At 37.6% G+C, this 14,056-nt stretch overlaps 1 protein-coding gene across 3 annotated transcripts in view; it reads right to left on the reverse strand.

Annotated features, from left to right (window-relative positions):
* The window catches only part of FBXL20 (F-box and leucine rich repeat protein 20), a 102,161-nt gene that overhangs the window by 62,056 nt on the left and 26,049 nt on the right, over positions 1-14,056 (reverse strand). Inside the window, exon 2 of one of the 3 annotated variants that reach the window (XM_045044830.1) lies at positions 4,766-4,889. The exons of the other annotated variants lie outside the window; for them this stretch is intronic. The gene's annotated coding sequence lies outside the window, so the exon portion shown is untranslated. The remainder of the gene's footprint in view (positions 1-4,765; positions 4,890-14,056) is intronic. 3 annotated transcript variants of the gene reach the window in all.

Raw genomic sequence — 14,056 nt, forward strand, 5'->3', positions numbered from 1 at the left:
GTCCGACTCTTGATCTTGGCTCAGGTCATGATCTCACCATTTGTGAGATCGAGCCCCACACTGGGCTCTACACTGACATGCAGAATGTGCTTGGGATTCTCTCTCTCCCTCTCTCTCTCCCTCTGTCCCTACCCTGCAAACGTGTGCTCTGTCTCTCTCAAAATTAATAAATAAACTCGAAAAAATAAATAGAAAACAAGGGTCTTTCATGTTTAAAATAAAAAAAGAATAAAATTTTAGGATGCCCAGTTGGCTCAGTCAGTAGAGCATGTGACTCTTAATCTCAGGGTCATGAGTTTGAGTCTATGTTGGGTGTAGAGATTACTTAAAAATAATTAATTAAAATAAAATAATAAAGAGCTCTTCCTCTCCTTAAAATAATTTTCCGGGGCGCCTAGGTGGCTCAGCCGGTTAAGTGTCTGACTTCAGCTCAGGTCATGAACTTGTGATTTGTGACTTTGAGCCCCACATCAGGCTCTGTGCTGATAGCTCAGAGCCTGGAGCCTGCTTCAGATTCTGTGTCTCTCTCTCTCTCTCCTCTCTCTGCCCCTCCCCCACTCATGCTCTGTCTCTCTCTCTCTCTCTCTCTCTCTCTCTCTCTCTCTCAAAAATAGATTTTTAAAAATTTAAGAAATACAGGCACCTGGGTGGCTCAGTTGGTTGGGTGTCCAACTGTGGCTCAGGTCATGATCTTGTGGTTCGCGAATTCCAGCCCCAGGTGGGGCTCTGTGCTGATAGCTTGGAGCCTGGAGCCTGCTTCCGATTCTGTGTCTCCCTCTCTTTCTGCCCCTCTCCTGCTCGTACTCTCTCTTTCTTAAAATAAACATTAAAGATTTTTTATTAAAAAATAAAACAAAATAATTTTCATAAAGAAACCAAGAGTTAAAGCTACATAAGTTTTTTACTATTTTTTTCCTATAAGTAATTTTTACTGATTATGACATTCCTTCATTCAACTAACACCAGATGTTTTTCCGATTGGCTGATTTTCTTGCCAGAATCTAAGAGGAAAAACATTTTTGTATGGCTAAATAAACCTAAAACAAAGTAAGTTTGTAATTCCTCTGCCTAACATCTTGTTCCTAGTAGAAATACAATTTCATAAAAAAAAAAAAACAAAAAAAACCCAAAAAACTATGGCCAATACATGACCATCTCATGAGTAAATTTATCATAAGAAAAGAAATCCCTAGATTAAAAATGCCATGGAAGGGATACACGTAGAAAACAGACACATTACTTAATAGGTCAAACTTTCTGCTTTGGACACCTTTTAACATCTGACTCAACATTCTGAGCTTTCTTTCATCCTGACTTCTGTCCTGTTTACTAACCAAAATCTATATCCACTACCACTGCTCCAGTATTCATTGCTCTCAGTATAAAATAAGTATACACTTTCATTCTGTTTCCTGTTGGTTATTTCTTTCACTTACTCGGTTTTAACTATCCCCAGCAACATTCTAGGGCCCTGAGGACTCCGTGAACTTTTGATGGACTACTACTGGGTATGACTGGAGCTCATTTTGGGTGCTGCTAAATCCAGGAAATCTTCCATGCCCTACCGAAAACTTCTTTCCAGGTCATGACGCGAAAGGAAAGAACGGAAAATTCAAAGTAGCAATATAATTACTTGTGCTTCTCTCTCCTCCTCCTTCACTTCCCTTAGCCCCACCCCATCTATATACACACTAGAGAACTAAGAGTAGATACAGCCAGGCAATAATGGGATTTGACTCAGGATTAGCAAGTATTTAACCTCTAATCTCATATTCCAAAATGTCACAGGGGTTGGTAAATCAAGGGAAAGTAGAGTTTGATTTCCTCATGTACAAATTCTAGTCAATGTGCCAGAAATTGAAAACTGGCAGAAGCTGTGGAATTTTCCAAGACATATGTCAGATAGTAATTTTACAATTCACTGACAAACACACGTTCTAAATCATCTCACTGTTATGGAAATATTTCCAAAGCAATAGTATTTTAACATAGCCACGGTATATATTTGTAGTAAAAGCATTCCTCTGTTTTAGATAACATAGAAACAAATAAAGTACACAGCACCCTAGATATCCTAACTGCATGCCAGAAATTATATTTAAATTTAAAAAGAACCAAGAGAAACAATGTTAAATTAGAACAAAGACTTTTTAAAGAAGAAGTGAAGAAATAACTTTGCGAGAAAGTCATTAAGGGAAAGGGATACCAAGTTAATAGACCAAGGAAATGTATTAGACTTCTTAGGCCATGATATGAGCTAGACAATGGTCCTATTATGAACAAGACAGCTAAACAAAGGATGAATGATATAGCTAGATTATCTGGCTGGTATTAATTAACTGATAAATATCTGAAAAGAGGTCTCTACAATATGCCATACAATTTCACTGAACTTTTTAAATTTTTTATTAAAAATATTTTTTTAATGTTTATTTAGTTTTGAGAGAGAGAGAGAGAGAGAGAGAGAGAGAGAGAGAGAGAGAGAACAAGCGAGCAGGGGAGGTGCAGAGAGAGAAGAAGACACAGAATCTGAAGCAGGCTCCAGGCTCTGAGCTGTCAGCACAGAGCCTGATGCAGGGCTCAAACTCACAAACTGTGAGATCATGACCTGAGCTGAAGTCGGATGCTAAACCAACTGAGCCACCCAGGTGCCCCCACTGAATTTTTATATAAAAAATCAACCAAGACAAATGGACTCTGGAAAAACAGCAAACTCTTCCCTATCCGTACATCCTATAGAATCTTCTAGGAGGTTCTTCTGGTATTTGTCTTTTTCTAAATATGCTTGATTTATCAAATTTAGATGTTATCTACTGACATCCTGCCATGGAATATAAGTATTCAGCTTCAACTTCTACCTCCCCCTCCATATTCACTGTAATTTTATCACAGTCTTTGTTTAAATGAAGAGTCAGTGTGACTATGATTATAGAGAGATACTAGTCCAAGTATTGCTAGGCCAAGTAGAACAATAAGACAATGCAATGTACTTCTGTCTACAAATTAACGTCTACCTCATTTGTTTCTACTTTCTCTATATACAGATTTTTAATGTTTATTTATTTTGAGAGAAAGAGAGAACAAACATGAGCAGGGGAGGGGCAGAGAGAGAGCGAGACAGAATCCCAAGCAGATGCCATGCTGTCAGCGCAGAACCCAATGTGGGGCTCGATCCTTCGAACTGTGAGATCATGCGTACCTACGCTGAAATCAAGAGTCGAGCTACCCAGGCATCCCTCTATATATTTTTAACTTTTCCTCAAAAGCTCCAACATTTGTCACATGTCTATCAATATCTTCCATAAGCTCAAACACATCAGATACTGTTTTCTCCTGCAGCTGTACCTTCCCAAAACCCTTTGCTCTTTCTTCTTTTTTACTCTGTTGGGGAATTCTTCGGACTGGCTACAAAGTTGTCACCTTGGGCTCTTCCTTAGCTCTTCTCTTTGAATTCTGCTTCTTGAATCTGATTTCTTTTTCATTGCTATGCAATAAGGGCAACTTGTAAACAAAAAAAGCTCATGACAACTGAAGTTTTGGGTGGCTCAGCTGGTTAAGCGTCCAACTCTTGATTTCAGCTTAGGTCATGATCTCACATTTCAAGGGTTTGAACAGTGTGAAGCCTGCTTGGGATTCTCTCTCCCCTTTCTCTCTGCCCCTCCCCCATACATGCATGTTCTTGTTCTCTCAAAATAAATAAATAAATGTTAAAGATAAAGAACTGAAATTTTGGAGCCACTTGTATGCCTAAAAATATCTTTATTCTAGACTCACATTTGATTGACAATTTGGCTGGGAATAAAATTCTAGGTAGGAAATCTTTCCCACTGAAGACATGAAGACACAGCTTGATGAATTTCTTTTTTTTTTAACGTTTATTTATTTTTGAGACAGAGAGAGAGCATGAACGGGGGAGGGTCAGAGAGAGAGGGAGACATAGAATCGGAAACAGGCTCCAGGCTCTGAGTGGTCAGCACAGAGCCCAACACGGGGCTTGAACTCACAGACCGCAAGATCATGACCTGAGCCGAAGTCGGACGCTTAACCGACTGAGCCACCCAGGCGCCCCAGCATTTCTATCTTTCTATATTACTACTGGGATATGTAACGCCATTCTGATTGGTCCTTTGAATGTAACCTCTAGATACTCTTTCCAGAAGCTTTTAGTAAAGTCTCTCTATCCCCAGTTTACTGAAATTTCATAATCAAGTCTCTTGGTCTTTGTCTTTTTACTATTCTTTCAGCTTTTTCAATTTGCAAATCTATGACTTGGAAAATGCTTTGGATATTTTTTGGGTATCATTTCTTACTATTTTCTCTGTCCTCTCATATTTGTATTTCTATTAGTCTAATATTGAACCTCCTGGTCTATCTTTAATTTTAAAAATTAGTTTTCTCCTATTTCCCTCATTTAATCTTTTTGTTCTAATTCCTAGGAAATTGCTTCAATTTTACCTACAATCCTTCCACTATTTTGGGTGGGGGAGATTAGAATACTTTTTATTTTTAAAGGTTATTTCTTATTGAAAGATTTTCAAAATAACATCCTGTTCTTTTGAAGATGCAACATTCAATCTTAGAGATTAAAACCCTTTTGGCCATCCACCCCAGTTTTCTCCCCTTTGCTCTCTGCCTTGTCTCTTTTATTTGTTTGGCCTCTCATTTTAGAGGCTTTCCTTAACAATCTGGTTATTCTTTGGCTGTACATTCCTATTAATGGCATTAAGAAGCTAAATGGAAGCTCATTGTGATTTCGAAGACCCACCAGTCTGTATGCAGATTTTCATTTAATTCCTTGGCTCCAAACCCCTATCCTCTTCATGCATCTGATGTTCCTGGGTCCAGAACCCTCAGCTTCCATTTTCTTGGAGAAAAAAATCCCCAGTTTCCTAGAGGGGGAAGAAGTAGTTTGCATGATTCAACCACTTCATATAAAACTTTCAAATATTACCTACTTTTTTTTTTTTTTTTTTTTTTTTTAACATTACCTACTTTTAATCTCAAGCCTCATCCTCGTCTTTTTGGAGACATTTTGTTACCAATGTTGAGTCTCTGGGGAGGTTGTGCTGGGTAAACTCACTTGCTTGTCTCTGCAGAAAACCCGGGGTGTAACTTCTTCCATTTGGCTAAATTACTTAACACTCTTCTATCCATTTTGTATCTTCTAAAAAATAGATAAAATTTCTCAACTATGGTGGTTTCTTCTTCTTCCACTCATTTTTGTCCCTGGGGTCTTATGCCTCTTTTTATTCCTTTATTGTAATTTTAGTACTATTTGAAGAGGAAAAGAAATACATGTACTCAGTCAAACCACCGTGTTTGATAAAAATTCTAGTTTTGGATGTCTAGCATAAAATCATTAAGCACATTTACTAAACTTGTGGAGACCAAAAAACCCATCAGGATAAATAAGACCTTAGAATTACAATTCAATATGATTTCTAAAGGACAGTGTCAAGAGGAAATTAAATAGGAGTAAGTTAAAAAATCTTGCATTTAGATTAGGCAATTACCAGTTACATAAATACAAAACAGGAAACCTGGCTTCACAAAAAACTTAGTTTCAGTTTATTATGAGTCATTTATGTAACTTACTGTGACAAATTTTAAAAGAAAGACTGTATCTTAGGACATTAATGGGAAGCATAAGGACTATATCAAGCTAGAAAACCACCCTACTCTTTATTTTGAATGGTTATCAATAACTCTAATGTCACATTTGAGAAAGGAAACTAATTATCATTTAGAAGATAGATCCCAGGATACTGAGAGGTTCTAAAACTAAGTCTTAGGGAAAATGGTAAAAATGAGATGAATACTCAAAATCTTGAATGGAAGAACATTTATAGTTGCTATCAAATATCTTGAAGAACTGTCCCTTGGAATCAAGTAGTTCTAGATTATTCCAGATAGCCAACCTAGAAGAATGAAGGCAATTTGTATTAAGACAAACAAAGCTTAAGTAAATTTACAAAGCTATGAGCTCTCTCCATTACTGGTCAGCCCGCCTTCCCAATTTCAAGGATGTGTCACAGAGTAGATTCTCTCATTGAGAAGGAGCCACTAAAAGAACAGTAGAATTAAAGAAACCAAGAGATGAGGAAGGTCATTATACAATGATAAAGGAGTCAATTCATTAACAGGATATAACAACTGTAAATTTTTATGCACCTAAATATATAAAGCAAACAGTAACAGAACTGAAGGGAGCAATAAACAGCAATATTCCTACTCTCACTAACCGACAGAACTGCCAGGTAGGGAATCAATAAGGAAACAGAAGATCTGACAACACTATAGACCAAATCGATCTTAGAGACATATACAGAACATTCCATCTAACAGCAGAATACACATTCTTCTCAAGTGCATACAAAACATTATCCAGGACAGAACGTGTTAGAGCACAAAACAAATCTCAACAAATTCAATTAAGAAGGACGTTATATCAAGTATCTTCCTTGATCACAACTGTATTCTGATGTGTGTTTTCCAACACTATCAAGCAATTCTCCAATCCTAGTAAACACTAACTGGGTATCCTACAAATTTAACTCAATTCTGACACTATCAGGAGATAGCATCAAATCCTACAGGTTAAGGGCTTAGTCCTATAAGACTCCCCACTTCAGATGCCAACTGCGGACCTAGATTGTTACCTGTGCTCCTGACCAACTGGCTATAAATTGGTGGTCCCCATGATCCCCTCTTTAGACTCAATTAATTTGCTAGAAAGGCTCACAGAACCCAAAGAAACATTAACTTACATTTGCCAGTTTATTATAAAGGACACAGATGAACAGCCAGATGAAGAGGTATATAGGATGAGGTCCAAAGGGTCCCGAGCACATTAAGAACTGGGGTGTGCAACGCTCTCTAAACCTCATGAGTTTTGAGTTTTGAGTTTTTATGGAAGCTTCATTACATGGGCATGATTGATTACATCACTGGCCATCTGTGAGTGATTCAACTCCCAGTCCCTCTCTCCTCCTCATAGGTGGGGCTGGGAGAATAGACGGATGGGATTGAAAGTTCCAACCCTCTAGTCATGATTGGTTTCTTTGGCAACCAGCCTCCATCCTTAAAGGCTTACTAGAGGCTTTCCAAAAGTCACCTTATTAACATAAACTCAGGTGTGGTTGAAATGGGCTTGTTATGAATAACAACATGCCATTTCACCTTTATGGCTCTAAACTGAAGAAAAAAATCAAATATTATAAAAAAAGATGTTTCCATTGCTCTTATCATTTAGGAAATTCTAAGGGCTTGGGGAGTTGTGAGCCAGGAATTGTGGGCAAAGATCACAACACTTATTCATTATAAATCATAATATAACAAGAATGAAACTCAAATCAGTCACAGCAGGAAAATTGGAAATTTCACAAATGCATGCAAATTAAACAACATACTACTGAACAACCAATGGATCAAAGAAGAGATCAAAAAGGAAGTCAAAAAATATTTTGATACAAACAGAAATGGAAACACAACATAACAAAAGTATGGAACATAGTAAAAACAGTTCTAAGATGAAAGCTTATAATCATAACTACCTATATTAAGAAAAAAAAGGGGTGCCTGGGTGGCTCAGTTGGTTAAACGTCCAACTCTTGGGTTTCAGCTCAGGTCATGATCTCACAGTTCGTGAGTTCAAGCCCCACATCGGGCTCTGTGCTGACAGTGTGGAACTTGCTTGGGATTCTCTCTTTCCCTCTCTCTCTGCCCCTCCCCAGCTTGCTCTCTCTCAAAAAAATAAACATCTCAAAAAAAAAATCTCAAATAAGCAAGCAAAGATTATACCTGAAGAAACCAGAAAAAGAAAAAACTAAGCCCAAAGTATAGTAGAGGGAAATAATAAAAATTAGAGCAGAAATACATGAAATAAAACAAACCAATAAGGGTGTCTGGGTGGCTCAGTCAGTTAAGCGTCCGACTCTATTCAGCTCAGGTCATGATCTCAGTTTGTGAGTTCGAGCCCTGTATTGGATTAAGGATTCTGTCTCTCTCTCTGCCCCTCCCCTGCTTGCAAGCAACTTAAAAAAAAAAAAAAATAGAAAAGATAAACAAAACTAAGAGCTGGTTCTTTGAAAGGATAAACAAAACTGACAAACCTAGACTAACCAAGGGGAAAAAAGAGGACTCAAATAAATAAAATTATAAACAAAAGAGGAAACATTACAAACGATACCAAAGGAATACAAAGGACCACAAGAGACCACTATGAACAATTATACCCTGACAAACTGGAATACCTAAAAGAAATGGATAAATTCCTAGAAACATGACAACCTCAACTGTTAAAGTAATTAAACAAGAAGGCCATTAGACTGAGGTGGCTCTAATGCCTTGGTATGGAAACCAAAACCTCTGTAGCCTCTGCATGCAAACCTGAAGCCAGAGTCAATGCACTGGAATCTGGAAAAAAAAAAAAAAAAAATCAAACATAAGAACAATCTCAAATAAGGCAACCATTTAAGAGATAGCCAAATAATTTCTTTAATTTCCTTCTGCATCTTATCTATAAAAACCTTTCCCCTGGTCCTATGGGTGGAGCACACCTAAAACATCATCTGGGTTGGCACTGTGCAATTTGAAGCAATGTTTGCTCAAATAAATTATTCAAAATTTTAATGTGCGTCAGTTTATTTTTTTTAACACTTCCATGACTAAATCATGAAAAAGTAGAAAATCTGAACATACTAGTAACTACTAAGGAGACTGAATGAGTATCTAAAAACCTCCACCAAAATAAAAGCCCAAGACCAGATGATTTCCAGGAAGCATTTAAAGAAGAACCAATGCCAATCCTTTTCAAACTCTTCCCAACAAATTGAAGAAGAAAAAAGAATCACCCAAACCATCTCATGAAGTCAATACTACCTGGTTATCAAAGCCAGAAAAGAAAACTATAGGCCAATATCCCTGATGAATCTAGATACAAAAATTCTCATCAAAATAATAGCAAACCAAGTTCAATAGCACATTAAAAGAATCATGCACAATGATCAAGTGGGATTTATCCCTGGGATGCAATGATAGTTCAGCACACCATCAGTCAGTGTGAGATACCACACTAATATGCCACATTAATTAAAAATAAAAATACCAATCTCATGGGGCGCCTGGGTGGCTCAGTCGGTTGAGCATCCGACTTCGGCTCAGGTCACGATCTCACGGCTCGTGAGTTCAAGCCCTGCATCAGGCTCTGTGCTGACAGCTCGGAGCCTAGAGCCTGCTTCATATTCTGGGTCTCCCTCTCTCGCTCTCTGCTCTCTCCTGCTCATGCTATCTCTCTCTGTCTCTCAAAAATAAATAAAATAAACATTAAAAAAATTAAAAAAAATCAATCTCAACAAATACAGAAAAAATATTTGATAAAATTTAACATCCTTTCATTATAAAAACTGTCGACAAATTGGATATAGAAGAAATATACTTCAACATAATAAAGGCCATATATGACAAGCCCAGAGCTAACATCACACTCAACACTGAACAACTGAAAGCTTTTCCTCTAAAATAAAAAACAAGGGGTGCCTGGGTGACTGTCAGTTAAGCGTCTGACTTTGGCTCAGGTTATCACCTCACAGTTTGTGGGTTCAAGTCCCACATCTGTTGTCAGCACAGAGCCTGCTTTGGATTCTCTATCGCCCTCCCCGCCATTTGTTCTCTCTTGAAATAAATAATACATAAAACTTTAAAAAATAATAAAATAAAAAACAAGACAAGGGTGACCATTCTCATCACTCCTATTCAGCACAGTATTAGAAGTCCTAACCAGAGCAATTAAGCAAGAAAAAGAAATAAAAGGCATACAAATCAGAAGGAAGAAGTGTCTGCTTGCAGATGACATGATCCTATATATAGAAAATCTTAAAAATTCCACCAAAAAACTATTAGAACTAAATAAATAAATTCACTGAAGTTGCAGGTTACAAAATCAATATACAAAAATCAACTGCATTTTTTAAATAAGTTCAGTTATTTGGAGAGAGAGAGAGCACACATGAGGGTGACTAGGGGAGGGGCAGAAAGAGAGGGAGAGACTTGGGGCTGGATCTCACAAACCATGAGATCATGACCCGAGCCAAAACCAAGAGTTGAATGCTTAACTGACTGAGCCACCCAGGTTCCTCAATTGCATTTCTATACACTAACAACAAACTACCTGAAAAATAAAGAAAACAACCCCATTTACAACATCAAAAATGATATTTAGCAATAAATTTAATCAAGGAGGTAAAAGATCTATCTGTACACTAAAAACTATAAGACATTGATGAAAAAAACTGAAGCCACAGATAGAAAGATGTCCCCTGTTCATGTACTGTAAGAATTAATCATATTAAAATGTCCATACTACCCAAAGTGTTCCATAGATTCAGTGCAATCCCTGTCAAAATTGCAATGGCATTCCCTCACAGAACTAGAAAAAAATAATCCTAAAATTCATATGGGACTATAAAAGACCCCAAACAGCCAAAGCAATCTTGAGAAAGAACAAAGCTGGAGTCATCACACTTCCTGATTTGAAACTGCATTACAAAGTTACAGTAATCAAAACAGCATGCTATTGGCATAAAAACAGACACATACACCAACAGAACAGATCAAGACCCCAGAAATAAACCCATGCATATATGGTCAACTAATATTTGAAAAGGGACCCAAAAATACTTGGGGAAAAGATAGTCTCTTCAATAAATGGTGCTGGGAAAACTGAATGTTCATATGCAAAAGAATGAAGCTGGACATGTATCTTACACCCGTAAGAAAAATTAACTCAAAATGGACTAAAGACTGAAATAAACCTAACACCCAAAACTGTGAAACTCCTAGAAGAAAATATAGTGAAAATACTCCTTGACATTGGATCTTGGCAATGATTTTTTTCATATGATACCAGAAGTACAAGCAAGGAAGGTAAAAATTAACAAGTGGGACTACATCAAACTAAAAAGCTTCCAAGGGCATCTGACTAGTTCAGTCAGTAGATCATGTGACTCTTGATCTCAGGGTCATGAGTTCAAGTCCTACCTTGGGCTGGCATAGAGCTTACTTAATAAAAAAAATTTTTTAATAAAAAAATAGCTTCTATATGGCAAAGGAAATGATCAGCAAAATGAAAAAGCAAACTACAGAATGGGAAAAATTTCTGTAAACAATCTATCTGATAAAAGGGCTAATATCCCAAATATATACTCATACAACAATAGCCAAAAGCCAAGTGACCCAATTAAAAAATGGGCAAAGGACCCGAATAGACTTTTATCCAAAGAAGATATATAAATGGCCAGCAGGTACATTAAAAGGTATTCAACATCACTAATGATCAAGAAAATGCAAATCAAAACCACAATGAGATATCTCTCATACTTGTTTCAATGGCTATTATTAAAAAGACATGAGACAGTAAATGCTGGTGAGGGTGTGGAAAAAAGGAAATCCTTGTGTACTCTTGGTGGAAATGTAAACTGGTACAGCCACTATGGAAAACAGTATGGAGGTTCCTCGAAAACTTGAAAATAAAACTACCCTATAATCTTTAATCCTACTTCTGGGTGTGTGTGCGTGCACACACATGCACACACACACAGGAATATTATTCAGCCATAAAAAGGAAATCCTGCCTTTTTAACAACATGGATGAGCATGCTAAGTAAAATGAGTCAGAGAAAGATAAATACTGTATAATCTACTTATATGTGGTGGTTGCCAGGGTCTTGAAGGGTGGGGGAAATTGGTAAAGGTGATCAAGGGTTACAAATTTCCTTACAAGATGAGTAAGTTCTGTAAATCTAATGTATAGCATGTTATATAGTTAACATTACTGTACTGTATACTTGAAAGTCGTTAAGAGAGTAGATCTTAAATGTTTTCACCACACACAAAAATTAACTCTGTGAGGTGATGGATGTGTTAACTAACCTTATTGTTGTAATCATTCTGCAAAATATACATATACCAAATCATCACACTATATGCCTGAAACTTACACATTTACATGTCAACTTTATCTCAATAAAGCTGGAAATTAAAAAAAAAAAAAGAAACAAGAAGAGAACCAACAGAAATAAAGAAATGTAATTTACCTAAGGATTACAGAATGTACTAAAATATAGGTTTATATTTATGGTTATTTTTCCTAAGCATAAATGAAGAATCAAAATTAAAATCAATGACAGGCCAGTATCATTACTATATGTATGATCAAAGTAGGACTTAACCTAGATCATAAGCTTGATGACCCTGTTCTTTGGCAGTATACTTGATCCTATCTCCCCAAACCAGTGGTGATTCCAAGGCAAAATGAAGAAAGTGAGGATGAGATTTTCCACAAATCTACATGCATTCCATTGTTAAATGTTGGGATATCCTTCATATTTTTTAAAGACATTGCTTTTTTTTTAATATTTTATTTTTGAGAGAGAGATAGAGTGCAAGCAGGGGAGGGGCAGAGAAAGAGGAAGACACAGAATCCAAAGCAGGCTCCAGGCTCTGAGATGTCAGCATGGAGCCCGATGCAGGGCTCAAACTCACAAACAATGAGATCATGACCTGAGCCTAAGTCGGTCGCTTAACTGACTGAGCCACCCAGGCACCCCTTAAGAAATTTCTTTTTAAGTTTATTTATTTATTTTGAGAGAGACAGAGATAGCGCAAGTGGGGGAGGGGGAGGAGAGAGAGGGGGAGAGAAGGAGAGAGAGAGAAAGAGAGAGAGGGAGGGAGGGAGAGAATCCCAGCAGGCTCCACTCAGTCAGTGTGGACCACCCAAGCGCCCCTCTATGGAACAGTTCTAGGAATAGTTTGGTCGTGAATGACTTTATGAGGTTGCTTGACATCAACCACAAAGAACAAAAACATGCTTATAGATTTTTTTTTTTTAATCAACACTGATAGGCATGAGCCTGTTGATAACGTAAGCAAAATTATTAAATTCAGCTATCTTTTCTTTGGGGCCATTCTTTTAATAGGAGGAAGATTCTCTAACCCTTTACCTATTTCACAGAATTCTGGAACTAGGTGAGGGAAAGAGATTGGGAACTTCCAATATTCAGTGTGCCAGATCAGTCCGATCCTCCTCTGGGTTTGGGGTCCTAGGTCCTGAACTTCTCAAATTCAATTCCTTCAAAGAACAATCTCCTGACTTCTGCAAGGCAAAGAAGTAGTCTAATTTGCCTTGCCTAGTTTCCCAACTGCTCAGGGAGAAGGGGATAAGCACTGGGAGGAGGGAAGGGAGCAGAGAGGGATCAATTTCTCATTACAGACTTTCAGACAACCCCCCAGTTCTCAGCCTCCATCTGTGGTATACGGTACTTCCATGCTCTGAGTTTTTGAGGCAGGTGTTCTGCAGACAAATCATGATCTGCCTCTTGCCACTATTCTCCTCTGTAGATACTTGGGTTTGACCTTCCTCTCCTCTGCTAGGTCACTATCTCTTTTCTGCTTTTTCTCTTTCCATACAAGTAGGATTACAGATGTCTCAGAGTTTAAAACGTAGAGTTTATGTTCCTGTTTTTAATGTGATTTTCAAAAGAGCCTGGAAATAATTTTACTTTGCTGTCTTAAAACCAGAAAGAGGTGGGGCGCCTGGGTGGCTCAGTTGGTTAAGCGTCCGACTTCAGCTCAGGTCACGATCTCGCGGTCCGTGAGTTTGAGCCCCACGTCAGGCTCTGGGCTGATGGCTCAGAGCCCGGAGCCTGCTTCCGATTCTGTGTCTCCCTCTCTCTCTGCCCCTCCCCCATTCATGCTCTGTCTCTCTCTGTCTCAAAAATAAATTAAAACATTAAAAAAAATTTTAAAAAAACAGAAAGAGGTGATTTTTATAATCTTCCAAGCCAAGTAACCTTGAAAATGAGCCAACTACTGTTCAAGTGCTAAATGTTTATGTTTGATAATTAACTCCCAAAGGATAACACAATTGAAATCAAGAATTCAAATGCTCGGTTAAATTAGACTACTACTTGTTTTCAAACAGAGCCTGTATTTTCTCATCTCTATGGTTTTTCATCTTCAACCTAGAAATCTATCCATTTTTAATGCTCTGCTCTATTCA

This window comes from Felis catus, chromosome E1 (genome assembly GCF_018350175.1).
Source record: "Felis catus isolate Fca126 chromosome E1, F.catus_Fca126_mat1.0, whole genome shotgun sequence".
In the NCBI taxonomy this organism is placed as follows: domain Eukaryota; kingdom Metazoa; phylum Chordata; class Mammalia; order Carnivora; family Felidae; genus Felis; species Felis catus.